This window comes from Staurois parvus, unplaced genomic scaffold (genome assembly GCF_062004578.1).
Source record: "Staurois parvus isolate SC_StPar_1 unplaced genomic scaffold, SC_StPar_1.0 ptg000078l, whole genome shotgun sequence".
In the NCBI taxonomy this organism is placed as follows: domain Eukaryota; kingdom Metazoa; phylum Chordata; class Amphibia; order Anura; family Ranidae; genus Staurois; species Staurois parvus.
Window position 1 is genome coordinate 11891218 of NW_028317874.1, and position 20109 is coordinate 11911326.

Sequence of the window (20109 nt, forward strand, 5' to 3'; positions counted from 1 at the left end):
GTAAGCTCATTGAGGGCAGGGACTGATGTGAATGTACAATATATATGTACATCATCAGCGCTAAATAAGTACCAGTAATAAATACAACTACTTTAGTAACCACTGCAAGGCAAAACAATACAACAGAAAAGGGGAAATCAACACATTGAAAATATCCTGCCTATGTGGAGGTCAATAAAGAGAAAAAGAAAACAGCAAAAACTTAAAAAATTAACTATATTGCAAATGTAGTTGCCATAATTACCCATAAACATTTCATACACCAAGGGCAGCTATGTTCCAATTTAGACAGTATAATATACAAACAAAGGCACCCATTTCCAAATATAATGAATCCAACCCCCCTCCACTAGTCAGTAGGACAGAGGCATGATGCTCCAAGTCCTTATTAATTAACCAGTTCCCCCCAGCCTATAGCGGATTGGTGGCTGGGCGGGACTTTCATCCCTTCGGGTGGACATCATATGACGTCCTCCCAGCCACGCTGATTGGTGGTGAGCTGTGTCCCTCAGACACAGCGCATCACTGATCAGGATAAAGAGACAATGACTTTGGCTCTTTACCATGTGATCAACAGCTGATCACATGTAAAAAACTGCTGTTTTTCAGCATTTCTTTTCCTCAGTGCTGTCACTGTCTGAGGAAAGGAAAGTTTCTAACCTGCTTTCCTGAGGCAGGGGACATTTACACCGATAATCAGTGCAGCCCATCAGTGCAACCTCATTTTGCCTATTTGCACATTTTTATAACAGAAACTAAGAGTTTTTTTTTTCAAATGTTTAGCAAAAAAGAAAAAACCCAGCTGTGATGAAATACCACTAAAAGAGAGCTACAGTGTCTGCCTAAAAAAAATGATAAAAATTTTATTTGGGTACAATGTTGCATGATCGCACAATTGTCATTCAAATTATGACAGTGCTGAAAATTGAAAATGCCCAGTAGGCTAGTGGTTAAGCCTTGCTTCATCTTGAATAATAAGGTTATTAACAAATAACTATGCTAAAAAATATAATGGTGTTATGTTACACAGACATTTCATTGTCTGAGCCGAGAGAGCAAGCTGAGAGCTCTGTCACTCTGATGCCACCCTATCACCTACCCATCTAGGTAGAGACACACCCTTTCAAATATCTTAAGATTCTGCCATCTCTTTCAATTTCATCTACCAGATGGCACCACTGGACTGTGATCACATCTTAAGATACTGGTCAATTTTTCACAGAATGATCTGTCACATCCAGGTGGCCTGCCAACAGACCTTTTCAAATAGCATTTCAAGGCTGTTTTATGGCCCCATTTTGGAAATTCCATTTGTGAAAATCAATATCAAATATGGCCCTACAAGGGGATACAGTTGCAAGAAAAAGTATGTGAACCCCTTGGGATTACGTGGAGTTTTGCATGAATTGGGCATAAAATGTGCTCTGAATGTCATCTAAGTCACAACAATAGAAGAACACAGTCTGCTGAACATAATACTACACAAACATTAGATGTTGCCATGGTTTAATTGCACATAACATGTAAACATTCACAGTGCAGGGAGGAAAAAGTATGTGAACCTTTGGACTTAACTGATTGACCCTCCTTTGGCAGCAATAACCTCAACCAAACATTTCCTGTAGTTGCAGATCAGACCTGCACAACGATCTGGAGTAATTTTGGACCACTCCTCTTCACAAAACTGTTTCAGTATAGCAATATTCTTGGGATGTCTGGTGTGAATCGCTCTCTTAAGGTCATGCCATAGCATTTCAATCGGGTTGAGGTCAGGATTATAACTGGGCCACTCCAGAAGGCGTATTCTGTGCTGTTGCAGCCATTGTTTTGTTGAATTACTTGCATGCTTTGGGTCATTGTCCTGTTGCATCACCCATCCTCTGTGGAGCTTCAGTTGGCGGACAGATGGTAGTACGTTTTCCTGCAAAATGTCTTGATAGACTCTGGAATTCATTTTCCCATCAATGACAACAATCCGTCCAGGTCCTGAGGCAGCAAAGCAGCCCCAAACCATGATGCTCCCTCTGCCATGTTTTACAGTGGGGATGAGGTTTTGATGTTTGTGTGGAGAAAAAAAGGCACAGCACACCTAGTGTTGTGTTTTCTTCCCAAACAACTCAATCTTGGTTTCATCTGTCCACAGTATATTTTGCCAGTAGTGCTGTGGAACATCCAGGTGCTCTTTTGCAAACTTCAAACGTGCTTCAATATTCTTTTTGGACAGCAATGGCTTCCTCCGTGGTGTCCTCCCATGTACTCCATTCTTGTTTAATGTTTTCCTTATTGTAGATGTGTCAACAAAAATGTTAGCATGTGCCAGAGATTTCTGTAGATCTTTAGCTGACACTCTGGGATTCTTCTTTACCTCATGCAGCATTCTGCACTGTGCTCTTGCAGTCATTTTTACAGGACGACCACGCCTAGGGAGAGTAGCAACAGTGCTAAACTTTCTCCATTTGTAGACAGTCTGTCTTACCGTGGACACATGGACATCAAGGCTTTTGGAGATACTTTTGTAACCCTTTCCAGCTTCATGCAAGTCAACAATTCTTGATTGTAGGTCTTCTAAGAGCTCTTTTCTGCAAGACATGGTTTACATCAGACAGTGCTTCTTGAAACCAGTAAACCCAAAACAGGTGTGTGTTTTTTAAGGGCAGGACAGCTGTCAGCAACATATCCAATATCATCACACTGATTGGAGTCAAGGTTGGCTCACTCCTGGCTCCAATTAGCTCTGGGAGAAGTCATTAAGCTAGGGCCTCACATACTTTTTCCTCCCTGCACTGTGAATGTTTACATGTTATGTGCAATTAAACCATGGCAACATCTAATGTTTGTGTAGTATTATGTTCAGCAGACTGTGTTCTTCTATTGTTGTGACTTAGATGACATTCAGAGCACATTTTATGCCCAATTCATGCAAAACTCCACGTAATCCCTAGGGGTTCACATACTTTTTCTTGCAACTGTATACTTGAAATCCAATGCAAAATGAGTAAAACCAGCATAAAATCCTCAGAGGTAAAAGAACAAGGGGTAATTAGTAATGATTCTTAAGGCAATGTTCATAAATATAAAATCCATATAATATAATGAATTCAATAGCGGAAAGACACTTGTACAGTATCAGCAGTCTCTCTGTCAAGTGAGTTCTTGTTAAGACAGTAAATAGGGAGGGGGAGATGGACAACAACACTGTCTAATCTCCACTGAAATTGATTCCCTGTTTATCCATGTGTATGTGTGTGCAATACTTACCATCCAGTTTGTTACTGATTTTCCTACCACTACTACACTTAGACAGTGGTGGTCTCTCTCTCCTTCCCTGTTTTCTGGGAATTCCAGTTAATGTCCAAACTGCGTTATAGGGAATTAAACTATTGAGCCATGTGCTAAACATTCCTTAATAACCACCTCAACAATGGACACTTTGGGGTAGATTTACAAAAGGCAAATAGACTCTACAAGTGCAATTGCTCCAGAGCTTTGTAAATGAGATAAAGATTCACTTTTGCAATGAATACCCAACCAAGTGCAATAAAAATTGAAAATGAGCAATTTTGCTTGCACATGATTGGATGATGGAAGTCAGCATAGCTTCTGCTCATTTATTAAGCTCAGGAGCAACTGCTCTTACAGGGTGCAACTGCACTTTGCAAAGTGCGCAATCTATTTCCCATTAGTAAATCAACCCCTTTCACTCCCTTCCTGCCCAGGCCATTTTTAAGTTTTCAGCTCTGTCACACTTTGAATGACAATTAGTCAAGCAACACTGTACCCAAATAAATTTTTTTCTGAGATAGGTAGAGCCTTCTTTTGATGGTATTTAATGGTTTTGATGTTTTTTTATTTCTTGCTATATCCAAAACAAATATAAAAAATTGTGAAAACAAACATGTTTTCTTTGTTTCTGTTGTAAAAGCTTGCATATAAACAATGTTTCTTCATTTATTTAGGTAAAAATCAATAACAAACTGGATGATAAATATTGCTATATTTCTTAATTAAAAATAACCCAAATCAGTATATATTATTTATTCTGCGTGAAGGTTTTAGAGTCTACACACTATGGTATACAGTGGGAAAAATAATTATTTGATCCCCTGCCGATTTCGTAAGTTTGCCCACTTACAAAGAATTGAAGGGTCTATAATGTTTATCATAAGTGTATTTTAAATGACAGAGACAGAATATTAACCAAACATTCCAGAAAAAACACATGATGCAAATTGGTCACGAGGATCGTGTGGTTGTACGCAGTTGTTTCCAAAGGGTTAAAAGTTTTTCTGTTGCTGTGTTCATGTTCTGGGGTTATTCAGGTCAACTGTGAATATGTGTATGGACTAAATGTAACAATTTATCTTTCTGCAACATTTGTCCTTGGTTGACCTGTTAGAATGGTGCATCTGAGAAGGAGGGGTTAACGCTATTGATTGGTTTTCCCACTCTCAGAAGGGTAACACCCCCTGCAGGTCATACCAAATAAAAGGGGCTAACTCAGTGCCCCAGCAGGCTCGAGAGATTTGTCCTCCAAGATTTAGCTGTTACTCTGGAGGACTGAACCCCATCCAGGGTCCCAGATTGGCTGGCTGTTCATTATACAATTTTCTTGTACAATTTTCCCTTAAATTTACCTGAACGATATACAATATAATGAGGTCAAACTTAAAAAAAATGTATTTGTATGCAGTCAGGCAGGCTCTTGCACTACATAGTTGAAGATATATCTAAAGGAAATGGAACAAGAAAATTGTAAAATGTATGGCCAGCTTTACACTTGTAATGAAAGTCAAATAAACAGACAACACATCAAACAGGCTCCATACTCACTGTGACTATATAACAAATCAAAGGACATGTAGTGCATACAACTGACAAACTGCTCTTTTACTTGTCTATCCAAGTGCAAATATACAAATCACTTTTTACCAGTAAAGCAACAGAACCAAGTTCTTTGCCAAGCTAAATGCGGAAGAAACTGATGCAATCCATCAAGGTAAACCCACTTTTCTGAAAACTACAAATGTATCCCAGCAACTAGTATATACAAACATATCCTTCCTTATAAACCAATTAACCTTTGTTTAATTCGTCTGATTCTCAGCTGTGTGTGAGACCAATGTGAAGTTATATTCACACTAATTCCAGTCATACATGGATAGAAGTTCAGCCAGTGCAGCAGGGACCGACCATATTTTGATCAATGTATGAACAGGCTGGTTGAATTTATCTAACCAGCCTGTCGGATTTTTCTGCATACCATTATTTCCTGCAGCTATAGCTGCTAGCAGTTATGATTGTATTCTGCCAGCCGAGAAAACTCCCTACGGCCCCTGCTGACAGAATACACTGTGCTGCGGGAGGGAGTCGAGATTTTCTTTACTTCTTTACTAAGGTTTTACAGGCTGTCTTCCAGCAGCAAAATCATGATGTCACAATGTGAGGGGCTGGCTGTCTTCTGAATGAAGTACTGTCACAATGCTGAGGATTAATCCCTTAGGTTCCACAGTGAGTATAACAAGCATGTTTTGCTGCATATACAGACTGATTTTACTGTTGTGGGTTTCGTAACACTTTAAGAGGGGATATATACTCACAATATACAAATCTTTAAACGGTGACTGTATAATTGGTAGAAAACTGTTATATCTAAGGTAACTAAAGAAGACACCCAGCCTCACAATGAAGCTGGACAAGAAGTGGTTCAATATGCGTAGGGGTTCTTTATTGTTAGAGTGGTAATAATGTGGTGGTGTCAGCATGAGTATAGCTTTAAAAACATTAGATGAGTTTCTTAGCAAACACAATGTACAGTGATATTGAAATTAGTAGTGTCATAAACACACACTCAGGTTGACCATTTAACGGACAGTTTATGGTCTCAGAAAGAATGGGGGAAGGTTACTTACACTTTCCTCTTCCAGAGTCACCAGAACAATACCTATCAAAGATGTACTATATTATCCTTCTTTTCAAAGTCACAGAGAAGCTCACCAAGCAAAAAAATGTAGTGACATTCAGAGGTAACAGCTGTATTGTCAAAAAAGGAATCCAAGTAATAGCTAAAGGAACAATTACAGGTGAACTGTATCAGCTAAAGTGTAGTGAAGTAGTTAATACTACTAAACAGGAACACATTTGAATTGTATTCACACCTGGCACTGTCATCTTGGACAAACAATCCTGAATCCACAAACAAATTAACTAAAGATCAGCTTGCCAGTAGCAAAAAACTTGACCACTGCAGTCAAATAATGACACGTACCAGCTTCATGAAAAAAAAATTATCAAAGTGACAAAAACAGAACCAGACAGCTCCTGGACTTAATTCACTCTATGTTCTCCTAATAAATTTCAGACTTCAGCAAAGAAAAGGTATTTTCTCACATTCATTGATGACCACTCCAAGTTTATTGTGCTCCACTTGAAGTTCCAGTGAACTATTTTGCACACAGGTGGTAAACCACAAGCCGTTTTGAGGAAACGCAGCATTATGTTCCGGACTACTGTACTATAGAAAAAAATTATGTTAGAGAGAGAATGAATTGCACTTTATGTGACAGTGAAAGAAGCATACTCTTTCACGTAGATATGCCAACAACTTGCTAGGAAAAGGCAATTATGATAGTCTGCTATCCACAAGGCTGCTTGCCTGAAAATGCAATAGAGAAAGCTCCATATGAGTTATGGAATGAATGACGCCTGACCTGAAACACATCAAGATCTTTGAAATGAAGCCATAAGTACATGCCCTTAAAAACGGGTATCCAAAATGTGAACTTTGTGCTAAAGAAGACCAATTTGCTGCATACAATGAATTCCAAAAGGGTTAGAGAACTCTTTATTAGGACACTAATAAGGTAACCATTAGCAGAAATTTAATTATTAACCAAACACCTATGTGTTAAATGTCTCATGAAATGATACAGTCAGCACCATCTGAACAGCAACTTAAGCAAGAAGTCCCGCCAGTTGTACAGGAAAAGAAACAACATAACTGAAATTGAAATTGGTGTAAATGATTTATCCTGTGAAAAGGAAGATGCTGAACCACCTGCAACCTCAGCAAGATTCTTCTCATATATGGTTTACACATTATGAGAAGAAAAGCAAAGTCTCCTGTTTGTGAAAAGCAGATGTGGATTAAACTGCAGATGAAGAGATAGCATCTTTCAACCAGCTGTATTCTAAAACGCACAGATGTGATCACATAAGCAGACTAAAACAATGGTCAGTACAGACAAGCAGTGGGGCACTTTGTACAAGAAAACCACTACATGTCCAGATATGGAAGCTGCCATGTCACTTCTTTACAATGTGTAAACTCCGCCAAAGGTACTGAAACACTATTAAGAGAGTTATTCAGCACCTAAAACAGACTCAAGACATGAACCTGAGATTATATGCAAATGGTGACCCAGAACTTAAATAACGTGTAGACTCAGATTGGGCAGGTGATCCCAGTACTCACATAACATGGTTATTTGTTCCAATAAGGCAATTGTTTAATATCCTGATCCAGCGAAAATGCTTGTTTCTATGCCATTATCGTCTATATAAGCTGAACACTTTGTAGCAGCTTATGCTTGTCAAAAAGTCATTTGGTTGCTGTAGCTACTTGAAGATCTTGGAGAACCAATGTCTCAGCCAGCAGATTTATATGAAGATGATGGAGGATGTGTAAAACTTGCAAAAAGTGAAAAGATCAGCGCCAGGACAAAGTATACTGATTTCAACCACCATTATCTCCCAGACCTCATGGAACAAAACATGATTGTGTTTGAATAATGTGAAACCGATAAGGAGACAAAGGACCACCAAAGTCAATTTTAAAGAAATTTCTGTTGTTTTATTGGGTTAAAAGAAAAAAGTAAATATAACTATGCCCATACAGGGGCTAAAGGATCTCATAAGAATAAAAAGTAATAGGGATATAGGGTTATATGGTAGCAAACTAAGGCAGGTCATAAATGATTCAACTTTCTTTCCTGCAACCATGGGTTGCAGGAAAGAAGAGTGCTTGGTTCCCCCATCAACACAGTCCATGTTAATGAGTAAATCTCTCCCACAGAGCTATTTTGTTCTCCTGGCAGGAGAGCTCCAGTGATTATTGCATGTAAAAAAACAACAAGCTGGTTGTACCAAACTCGATCGAGACTTGGGTTCAATCAGCCTGCCAATAGACGGTTCGAATCTCAGCCAGTCCCTGCTGAACCTGCTGAGATTTGAACCATCTTTACAGGGGACTAAAATGTTTTATCTGGGAGCCAAAATGTGTAAGTTAGCGGTGAGCACCATTATAGAGGTCTGTAGGTCCAAATAGGAAGAGAAAAACAGGGGTGGGGACAGATTTTGAAAGCTGGTGAGAAAGTTGTGTAAGAAAAACCCCAGGGGGATGAGAGAGATTAAGGGGGGAGATCAGGGGTTAAGTAAGGGAACAGACATCAACAGGAGGATGGGGACATGGGACCTGAACCTAAAGAATAGGCCATAGATAGTCTAGGCCAGATGAGTTTAGGGAAGGATAGGCATACCTGGATAAAAAATCCCCGTGACATTTGGGTTATTTCTAAGGGATTCGATGGCCTAGATAAACAGCATTTGGCAACCTTGATATGTTCCTCTAGAAATGTTAACAGGGTGGGAATGATATCTGGCATATCTGACTGAGGCTGAGGAGAATATAGTGCAGATATCCATGAGAGCACTGATACCCCAAATCCCAATTTCTGCAAGATGTACCTGTAAAATTAAAAGTCCTGGTTTGACTTGAATGCCTCTCGTACTAGGCGTACCTAAACCACTGGTTTTACCCACTTTATGACCTGGTAATGACTTAAAGACAAAAAAAAATATTATATTACATTATAATACTGCAATGTATAATATTTATTCACTTTACAAGAGGAAATAATAATTTGCTTTAGTGTTTGCTAAAGATTAACTTTATTATGTCACTCTCTCTTTTTCAGGCATCTTGTTAAAAGAATGCTTTCCAAAAGATAATGCATCAGTACCCACCTCAGCACCAGTTTGGTTTTGGTTTTCTTTAGTTAAAGCATAAAAAAATGAATTGCAGTTGATTGTTATGGGTGTCTGCACTGTCAACATCACTGTGCCTTATTAATGCCCAGCTAAACTTTGGGCACAAAGCGGACTAATCGTCTAAAACCCTTTTCTTCCCTCTGCTGTAAGCAGTTCTTGCTTCTGTGCTGAATGGAGCTCATGCAATGATATGTAAGAATCAATCAAATAAATATTGGTGCAGCGCTAGAAATTTATAAAAATGACCAATTTCAGTCACATAAACGCATGTATGTGATGAATGCGTTTTGCTTGTGACATGTAATAAAACAGCAATAGTGGTCTAAAAATGAATGAATAAATAAAGATGTTGGTGTCTATAGGAAACGCATAATTGTGACATGCGTAGTGATTGTATAGTGTTCAAAAATTCATTAAATCTGGTGTGAACTCCAAATGACTTCAGTAAAGTCCCAGAATGCTTTTTCTCCTTAGGTGGGTGTACTAATCCACATACAGAATGCGCACTCACCAGATGCGCTAATAAAAAGCGCGTTGTATCATGTACTCCTGGTCATTCACGGATCCCTCAGGTGTAGTTATGGATGTAGCCTGGGGGTAGATGGACTCCCTTTGGGAGCTGGGTTGTGATGGCCCGAACTGATGGCTCAACCTCTTCAGGATGCTGGGACATTCACTGGAGATGGTGCTAGGGGATTTAAGGTGCTCAATGCAGAGCAAAAATTAGGGATATCCCATAGTGTAGTATTTAGAAATTGCTTTATTAATGATACTTTAAAAATGGGTTGAAAGAACGTGCAAAACTGCAGTAATGAATGAAAATGCTATAATAGAAAATCGCATAAGATATGCGCATGGATAACTGACTAGCTGGAAAAATGAAGTGGCCGTCAGATCTCCGTGATCCGACGGCTTGACGTCAACGGCTTTCAAGGGCTCCTCCTTAACGCGTTTCGAACTCAGCTTTCGTTGTCAAAAGGGGTATGCCTGTGTGCAGCCTGACGTCTCAATCTTGCTATTTATAGCCTAAGATAATTTGAAAAAAGCGCCAAAAACGCCAAAAACTACGAACGTGCACCATCTTGCCGAAGCACAAGTGCGCATGCGCGAACCCGCGGGCGCCATTTTTCCATAGATAAATGCCACAGTGATCTATTGCAGAACAAAAGTGTTGTGCTGCGCATGTGCGGGTGCCATTTTACTATAGTTTCTAGTGAAGGTGGTGATGCAGAGAGCTGTGTGGAGGCATCCCATTACAGCTCAGGGATACCGATAGTGAAACGGAACTTTAGGCATTTATTCTGACATACAGGGCCAATATATGTGTCACAAATGCTGTGAACTTTATAGGAGCTCTGTTACTACTGAGGCCATTGCGCATGCGTGTGCGCCATTGAAAAGATGATAATTTGGGGAAAATTATACATCGAACCACGCTCGTACTGCGCACGCGCGGGCACCATTTTCCCTTAGTCTAAAATAAAGCAGTGCTGATGGCTATGTGTCCTAGTTAGAAATAGAATTGAACAAAAATAGACTGTATGTGCTTATTGTGGTTGCATAATGCAATGCTTGTAGAATCAGCATTATTTATCCTATGTCAAGTACAGAAAATTCTGCATGCCACACTGATATGGTAAAAAAAAGGTTCAATTAACTGTTAGATAAGATCATATTTTCTAACATTATAAGGGTTGCATATAGACTATACAAACCCTATGGTATAAATATTAAAAGCTGTCTGGACTGCCAAATTGCATTATGAAATACACAATAAATAAGTGATATAAATATAAATGCAATGTAAAACAAACACCAATGATGGATACATCTGCAGGATAAGAAAACCCATGATTGAAACGCATCCATGAATCTATATGGACGCGTTTCCTCAGTAAGGTATGTATAAAGATAAAATTAACAATAATAATAAAAAAAATTAAAAATTTTGTTAAAAATATGAGATGTGAAACAAGAATGTGGTCCAGTCGCTGAAATCCAAACAAAAATAATACAGAATGGTCACGTGGTCTAATGGAACTGGAAAGCATACAGTTTGAAAAGTGTGAAAGGGCTAAACTCTAACTATTATCTATAACAATTAAGATCGATATCCACATTATGACCAACCGGGGTCTAAGTTCTCATGTTAAAAATCCACTTGGTCTCAGCCTGTGAGACCAATCTGGTCTTATTTGACCCCCTCCAGTGGTTGGTAATGGTTTCAATGCCCATGAATTTAAGCGTTGAGGGGTCACGATTATGATGATATTGAAAATGTTTGGACAGAGTGTGTTCCTTAAAGCCTTTTCTGATATTATACACGTGTTCTTTGAAACGATCCCTCAGGTGCCTGATGGTGCATCCAATATACTGTCTTTTGCATGGACATTTGAGAAGATAAACTGCGTACTTGCTATTGCAAGATATAAAGGAAGTAACATCGTAAGTTTGTCCTGTACATGTGGATGAAAAAGTTTCTATCTTCTTAAGTTTCATTTTGCTTTGTTGACAAATACATTTTTTGCAAGGGTAAAAGCCCTTCATTTGTGAGAAGAATGTAGAATGTGTAAGGGGATCTTTAATGTTAAGTGCTATCCTTTTCCGAAGAGTGGGAACTCTTTTAAAAACAATCTCAGGTCTATCTGGTAGCACTTTTGATAAAATGGGGTCGGCCCTCAAAATACCCCAATTCTTATTAATGATTTTGTTAACTGCTTTATACTGGAGTGAAAAAGTAGTCACTAATGGGCAAATTTTGCCCGTTCTTTGGGATGTAGAGTTGGATAACATGAGATCTCTGTTCATCTTAGCCACGTTATCCATTTTAATATTTAGTTTGACTCGATCTGTCAGGAATGGACTTGCCAATAATGGTGGGACGCACCTGCCTTGTGGGCTGCAGTACCAGGGCTGGCCAGCGGGTGCTCTCAGCAATCAGAGACTCAACCCTGCAGTCAGCCAAAACACCTGAGGCTGATTGCAGGTGTATTTAAGGGATGAATAAGAAGAAACAGCAGTGAGCGCTAATCCTGAAAGCGGCTAGGCACTCTAAGCAACCAATAACACTTAAAAGCAATAACATAAAATAGTGTCAGCGCTGCACTATTTTATGTTATTTAAGGGATGGCCAGACCTGCAGTCTGTGCCTTGGTGTGTGTTTTTCCATGGGCCCCTGTATCTTGTTACCTGCATTCCTGTTCCTGTCTGACTGATTTTTTGCCGACCCTGCCTGATCCTGACCTCTGCTGACTTCTCCTGTTTGATCCCTGGCTTGTGACCCTGACCATTCTCTGCCTGACCCCCTGTACCTACCTGCCCATTAGTTGCTGTACCCGGCTCGTGACTTTCTGCCTGCTCCTCCTGTTCCTACCTGCCCGATTGTTATTGACCCGGCCTGCCTGACTCGCTTGCATTGTATGTATTGTTATCTGTGGGTGGTTTGGTTCGTTTGCACTGTGTTATGTTTTCGTATTGCACTGCATTTATGTATTGTTAGTATTAATAAATTATATTGTTTATAACATATCTGAAGCCTGCGTTTCCCTGCGTCAGTTCACATACCTCTGGTCATACCCGGAGCCCTGACACGATCGTAGCCCTTCTCAATGAACCTATTTTTTAGTATGTCTGCCTTGGTATAGTAGGATGTTAAGTTGGTATAATTCCTTCTCACCCTCATGAATTGACTCTTGGGAATGTTCGCTAGCCAAGTGGGGTGATGGCAGCTATCTGTGGGAATGAAGCTGTTCCTATTAGTGTTCGTTGGTTCAGTGGTCTCCGTTGTTAATGAGTGTTACATCTAGAAAGTGAATTTCTTTTGTGCTGTACTCATAGGTCAATTTAATATTTAAATTGTTGTTGTTAAGGGTACTGAAGAAATTAACTAAAGAGCTCTCCTCTCCTTCCCATAGTAGTACAATGTCATCTATGTATCGCCTGTAGAACTTTAATTCAGGCCAATCACTCGCATATATTAAGTCTTCCTCCCCCCTGGCCAAGAAGAGGTTGGCCAAGCTGGGAGAAAACTTCGTCCCAATCGCTACACCCCTTTTTTGCAGATAGTACATTCGACCAAACCAAAAATAATTGGTACGCATGGCAAACTCAAGAAGTTCCATGATAAAATGTCTCTGTGCTTCTGGAATATGTGGGGTCTCGTTTAGGTAATATTCTACTGCATACATCCCATCATTGTGATTAATATTGCTATACAATGATGCAACGTCAGCAGTGACCAAATATGTTACCCTTTCTGTGTTGAGTTGGATCTCTTTGATGTCATTAAGCACTTGTTTGGTATCTTTTAAAAACAAGGGGGTGGTGCATAATATGGGCTGAAGGAAGTGGTCTATGTACTGTCCCACTCTTGCACATAGCGATCCGATTCCACTTACTATCGGCCTTCCTGGTGGGTGGACCGGATCCTTGTGGATTTTAGGTAAACAAAGTATAGGGAGTCTTGGTGCTTTAGGGCACAAAAATTATTTTTCCTTTTTAGTAATAATGTTGTGCATGTATCCCTTATTAATGATATTCTTGAGTGATTTTTTCTAACTAGGTAAGGGATCTTTAAGTAACACACCATATGTTTCCTTATCGCTCAGTATATTGTGTACTTCTGCCACGTAGTCTGATTTATTTAGGACTACGGCCCCTCCACCCTTGTCGGCTGGTCTAATTACCAGATCTTTGTTATCCAAAGGGGGCTTAAGGCCAGCTTGAATATTCCTGGGGTTGTAAGGACGTTTAGGTTTAAGAGCTTGTAGATCTTTTAAAACGGTTTCTTTAAAAACATTAAGAAAAGAATTAGACTGCGGGGGAGGATTAAAAAATGAGGCATTTCTTAAATTAGAATTAATCAAACCATTGTTCATGTGGGTTGTTGTGACAGGATTTTTTAAAAAGTGCCTTTTAATGGAAATTTTTCTCACAAATTTGTGGATATCCACGTACGTTTGGAATTTGTTAAGTCCAATTGTGGGGACATATTTGAGTTCTTTGTCCATTACTTTCAATTCATGTGATGATAATTGTACATTACTAAGGTTAAAGATTCCCTTGCCAATTATGTTTTTCTCTTCTTTGTTCCCATTGATTCTTTTTCCTCCTCTTCGTCCTCTATTCTTATGCTTCTTTTCTTTTGTCTGCCTTCCCCTAAAAAAGGAGGGTATGAGGAATGATTCATATACAGTCTGGGGTTATGATTCTCTGGACCGGTTTTCTCTCTGTGATTAGAGTGGTGGTAAATCCTATTTTCTTGTTTCTGAAAATTACGAGGTGTTCCCCAATGACCCCTAGGAGTATGATATTGGTTCGGTCTGTTTGTTTGATGGGGCTGTTGTCTGTGGTTCAGGATAGACTGAAGTGGGGATAGTCTGTGATGAGGTAGGCCGGTGAGGAGGGAGTTGCAGTAGTCCAGGTGTGAGATAATAAGGGAGTGAACGAGTTGTTTAGTAGTGTCTGGGGTTCAGAACGGACGTATTTTGGAGATGTTGCGGAGGTGGAGGCTGCATGAGTTTGCTAGCGATTGGACATGGGGTTGGAAGGACAGGTTTGAATCTAGAGTGACACCTAGGACTTTGGCTTGCGGGGTGGGACTGATGGTGGCGTTGTTGGTCGTGATGGAGAGCGGGGGGGGGGCGCGGGCTGGGGGGAAAATTAGGAGCTCGGATTTGGAAGGGTTCAATTTGAGGAAGTGGAGCGACATCCAGTCTGATATGTCGTTCAGCAGGTGGGTGATACGGGCGGAGACTCAAGGGCTGAGTTGAGGGGTGGAGAGGTAAATTTGCGTGTCATCGGCGTAGAGGTGATAGTTGAAGCCGTGGGAGTGTATCAGTTTGCCAAGGGAGGAGGTGTAGATGAAGAAGAGAAGGGCCCAAGGACAGAGCCTTGGGGGACCCCAACAGAGAGGGGGGGAGGTGGTAATGTTATAGGTAACGCTGAAGGAGCATTGGGAGAGATAGGAGGAGAGCCAGGAGAGAGCGGAGTCTCTGATGCCGAGGGAGTGTAGTTTATCGAGGAGGAGGGGGTGTTCAACTGTGTCGAAGGCCGCGGAGAGGTCAAGGAGTAAGAGGACTGAGTAGTGGCCATTAGCTTTGGCGGTTAGCAGGTCATTAGTGATTTTGAGTAGGACGGTTTCAGTTTAGTGTAGAGGACGGAAGCCAGTGGATTGAGGAGGTTGTTGTCAGTGAGGTGGGAGCTTAGGTGATTGTAGATTAAGCGGTCAAGGAGCTTGGAAGTGAATGGCAGCAGGGAGATGGGTCTAAGGTTGTTCAGGTCAGTGTGGTCCAAGGAGGGTTTTTTGAGTATGGGGGTGATGTGCGCGTGCTTTAGGGGGGAGGGGAATGCGCCAGTAGAGAGGGAGAGATTGAAGATGTGGGTGAGGGAGCGTAGGATGGAGGGGGAGGGTTCCCGGAGGAGTTGTGTGGGGACAGGGTCAAGGGGGAAAGTGGTGAGGCGGGCTTCTTAGAAGACCTTGGTGACCTCCTCAGTGGTGGCAAGGCTGAAGGATCGGAGTGTTTGGGGGGGTTATAGTGTACGGGATGTTAAGGGTGGTGGGGGGCAGGGCGGTTGCGAGGTCAAAGGAGGGAAGAGTTGGAGGGGTTGTAGTGGGAGGGAGGCTAGGTGGGGAGGTAGGTGGAGCATTGGCAATGTTCTTACGGATTGCGTCGATCTTATTTTGGAAGTGAATGGCAATCTTGTGGGCGGTGAGTGAGGTACTGGGTGGGGGGGGAGAGAGTAGGGAGTTGAAAGTGGAGAAGAGCCGGCGAGGATTGGAGGAGAGGGTGTTGATGAGGGTTACGAAGTAGGTTTGTTTGGTGGCGTGGAGGTGTAGGTGAGGAAGGCAGATTTGTAGAGGGAGAATGCTTGAGGGGATTTGGTTTTGCGCCATAATCGTTCCAGCGCACGACTGCGTCGTTTAAGATGTTTAGTGTGGTTGTTCTGCCAGGGTTGAAGCGGTCAGGGTCTAATGCTACGTGTGGTTAGGGGTGCTAAGGAGTCTAGGGCAGCTGACAGGGAGTCGTTGTACGCAGTAGTGGCCAGGTCAGGGCATGACAGTGGAAGGATACTGTCGTACAGACAGTCAGCTGCAGAGTGGAGAGGGGCTGGGTTCAGGTTGCGGAGATTATGGCTGGTGAAGGTTTGACGTTTGGGGGGGGAGTTGTTAGAGGATGGGGAGATGGAGAAGGTAATGAGGTTGTGGTCAGAGAGAGGGAAAGGGGTGTTAGTGAGGTTGTGGGGGGTGCAGAGATGGGGGAAGACAAGGTCCAGGGCGTTCTTGCCGGTGTGGGTGGACTGTGTGCACTGTGTGAGAGGTTAAATGGAGGAGTTTGGATGTAGCCGGGTTGTTGACATTGAAAGGGATATTGAAGTCACCAAGGATGATGGTGGGGAGCTCAGAGGAGAGGAAGAAGGGCAGCCAGGCGGAAAAGTCGTCAAAGAAGCAGGATACGGGTCCAGGGGGAAGATAGATTACTGCAATCCTCAGAGGGGTGAGGGAGAAGAGTCGGATGCAGTGGGCCTCGAAGGAGGAGGATAGAGAGGGGGGGTTTGGGAGGACCTGAAAGTTGCTCAGAGGTGACAAGAGCTTGCCTTGTCACCTCTGAGCAACGGTCTGGGTGAATGGGATCAGATGAGACCTCCATAGGAGAGTGCCGCAGGGGAGGTGGAGTCAGTGGCTTGGATGTAAATAGTGTAACACAACACTCTCCATCTGAAATCTTTAGATTTCATAACTTCAAAATATATATATGCAAGTTAAATTCTGATGAATGCCTTGGAACCTGTAGCAAGAAACATGAAACAAGCAAACATAAAGATGAGTTCAAAAGGATGGCAGAACACGTAGTAATCCAACATAGGACATCTTCAGAGAATACCAAAATTTCAAGTACAAAACCCATGGTTAGCAGCAATGTACTCCGCACCGTGCCAATAGCAAGGCAGAGTGGTTGCATAAGTTAGCCACCTGGCAAAGGAAGTACTAACACCGTAATTGGTCGAGCAAACGTTTGTGTTGATTTTCCCTTGGTTACCTTGACCTCTTCCTTCCGGACCTTGTCATCATCACTGGGCATAACTTAAGTAATAAGACCCACAGGCCATTCATTCTGACAAGCTTCCTTGTCCTTTAGGAGAATGAGATCTCCAACCTTGAGATTAGGATTAGATTTCTCTATACAATCACCAACTCTCAGTAGCTGATTGGCATCAACTACAGGGTTTGGATTGAAGAGTGAGCTGTTTTTGGACAATTCAGTTCCATTTCTGATTCTCTCAAATTCCTCCTGATACACCTCTTGTTGCACACAATGGATAATTACCTCTTCTGCGCATGCAATGTCTGCTGCTGTGGGGCATCCAGAACAAATGTGCCAGCCATAACACTCTGATGTAGAGTTCTTCGCAAAGCAACAAGCAATGTGAATTAGGCAAGCAATAGCTCTTACAGCAGGTGACCAGGTAGAAAAACGCTTGAACCGGTGGAACTGCAGTTTATGTTTTGTACTCACAGAAGTGTGGAGTGCGATGTTCACAGTTCTTATTTCCTTATCATCTTCAGGACTTACTAGTCCATAGGTGTCATCAGTAAGAAGTGAGTAGGACTTTTCACACAAACCTTGGAGGCAAAAGCCATAAGCTGTTCTGAAGAACTGCTGATGACATGGCTCTGGTCCCACAGTCCGCTGGGTTGAGTTCAGTGGGAACGTAATGCCATTGACTTGGTAGAGAGAACCTCTTTACACATTCTACCCTGTTGCTGACATACATATAAAACTGCTTTGTTTGTTTGTTGTATATAAAACCCAGTACTACCTTACTGTCTGTATAAAAAGGTGAAAGAATAAATTCTAGAGTCCATATCACTTTGTATGACTTCGGCAATTTCTACCGCTAGCACAGCCGCACAGAGTTCAAGTCTTGTATGTATGTGCAGGTTTGGGAGTGAGTTTTGCCTTGCCTAGAACAAAACTACAGTGTGATTCTCCATTAATTCCAGAGGTTTTTTAATAGGCTACTGCAGCAATAGTTTTAACTGATGTATCAGATAAAATATGAATCTCTCTACCCATATGGAAGAAAAATATATTTGAAATATATTTTAAAAGTATTCTTCCCAAATATATTGACATATATTTGAAATGCTACAATTTTGGCCATATTCAATATATTTCAAAATATATTGGATTGGAACATAACGTGAAATCTGAAGTTTTTCTAATGACCTCAAAGAACATCTCCACCTTTTCCACTTGTGTTGTTTCTCACTAGGTAAAGGAGTATCCCAGTCTATGTTCTCAGTAGATAACTGTCTTAGCAGGATCTTACCTTGAATGGTAACAGGAGCAATAAAACCCAGTGGATCATAGATGCTGTTCACCACCGACAAGACTCCTCTTTTAGTGAAGGGTTTGTCACAAGTTGACACTTGGAAGGTGAATATGTCTTTTTTGATGTTCCACAGCAAACCCAAACGTCGTTGTATGGGAGACACATCTGTAACTAAATCAAGGTTTTTTAGACTAGTGGCATAGTCCTCAGAGGGAAAGGCATTCATACATTCCTGGCTGTTAGATATAACCTTGTGAAGTCTAAGGTTTGCTACAGACAGCATTTCCTTTTTTCTGGTGAGAAGATAGATTGCTTCTTTTGCAGATGGAAAAGATTTGAGTGCATCGTCATCATAGAAGTTTCTTTCAACAAATTGGCAGGCATCAGATTCATATTCCTTTTCTCCAGTCTGAGCCGTAAGCTGCCATTGCAGGGGAAGGACTGTTGCTGAAGATACTGTATGTACCTTCATTCGATATTCTATCACTTCCTTGTTGATGTCATTGTCTTTGTGCCGTAGAAATCTGAGGTAGTCTCTGTTGTCTTCTTTGACAACGAAGCAGTGAAACAATTTGTTGAATGTCGGCCATTACTGCTATGGGCTGTTGTCTGAAGTGGATCAGGACTCCTATTAGACTGTTCAAGTTGGGTCCAGTAAGGAGCATGTTGTTAAGAGAAACCTTCATGCTGAGCGCTGGAATCAAAGACAACTCTGATTTGGTCTGGTTTGCGTGGGTGATACATGCCAAAGGATGGAAGGTACCAGCATTCTTCTCCCTCCTTTAGTGGGATGCAGGCTCTGCATGATCTCTGTCAAATATATTTTGATAAAGTCCACAAAGTGCCTTTGCATCTCTGGTTTCCTGCCTAAGTTGTGCTTTAAGGAAGAGAATCTACTGATGGCCTGCTGCAAGTTGTTGGGCAATCTCTCTCTTGGGAGACGAAAAGGTAGGTGTGCTACCCAGTTATTGGAGTTATCTTGAAATAATTAATTGTCCATTACTCTGATAAATTCTTTGTCTTCCATTGAAGGAGCCAGTATATCATCTTCACTGGTTGTATTAAACACTGTACAGCCGAGGTCGTCGTCATGGGGAGAGAAAATTCTTGTGTTACCTGAGACACTGTCGCCATTTGTAGCTGGCCATCTTTTCTTTCACCTAGTAGTGATGTGGGCATGGCTCAAAGTAAGTGTTTCAGCAGAATATTTGTCTTTAATACTGAAACATTGGTAGGTCTTTTCATTTTGCCTATACAGACGTTGCCTATGATGACCCAACCTAGATCTGAGCGTTGGGCAAATGGGGCATCTGGGGCTCCACTGACTTGTCTGTGTACCTTGTGAACCCTTAGAATGTCTCTTCCTAACAGAAGAAGGATCTGAGCATCTTTGTTAAGCAGTGGTATCTCACTTGCTATTACCTTCAGGTGAAGGTGATGGAAGACAGCAGCCGGTGTAGGGATTTCTTCCCTGTTAGCAGGTATCTGGTTGCACTCAACAAGTGTAGGTAGGAGTAATTGCAGGTTACCTATGAAAGGAGATACCATGAGTCCACGAGCCCTTCTTCCAAAAACCCCTGTAGTTCCACTACAAGTACCCAAGATGTAAGGATGAGCTTCATGCTTTATTTCAAATAGATCAGACAGTTTGGATCTTGCAAGTGATATATTGCTCTGACAATCTAAGATCGCATACACCTTTAGAGTCTTTTCTGGTTGATCTTCATG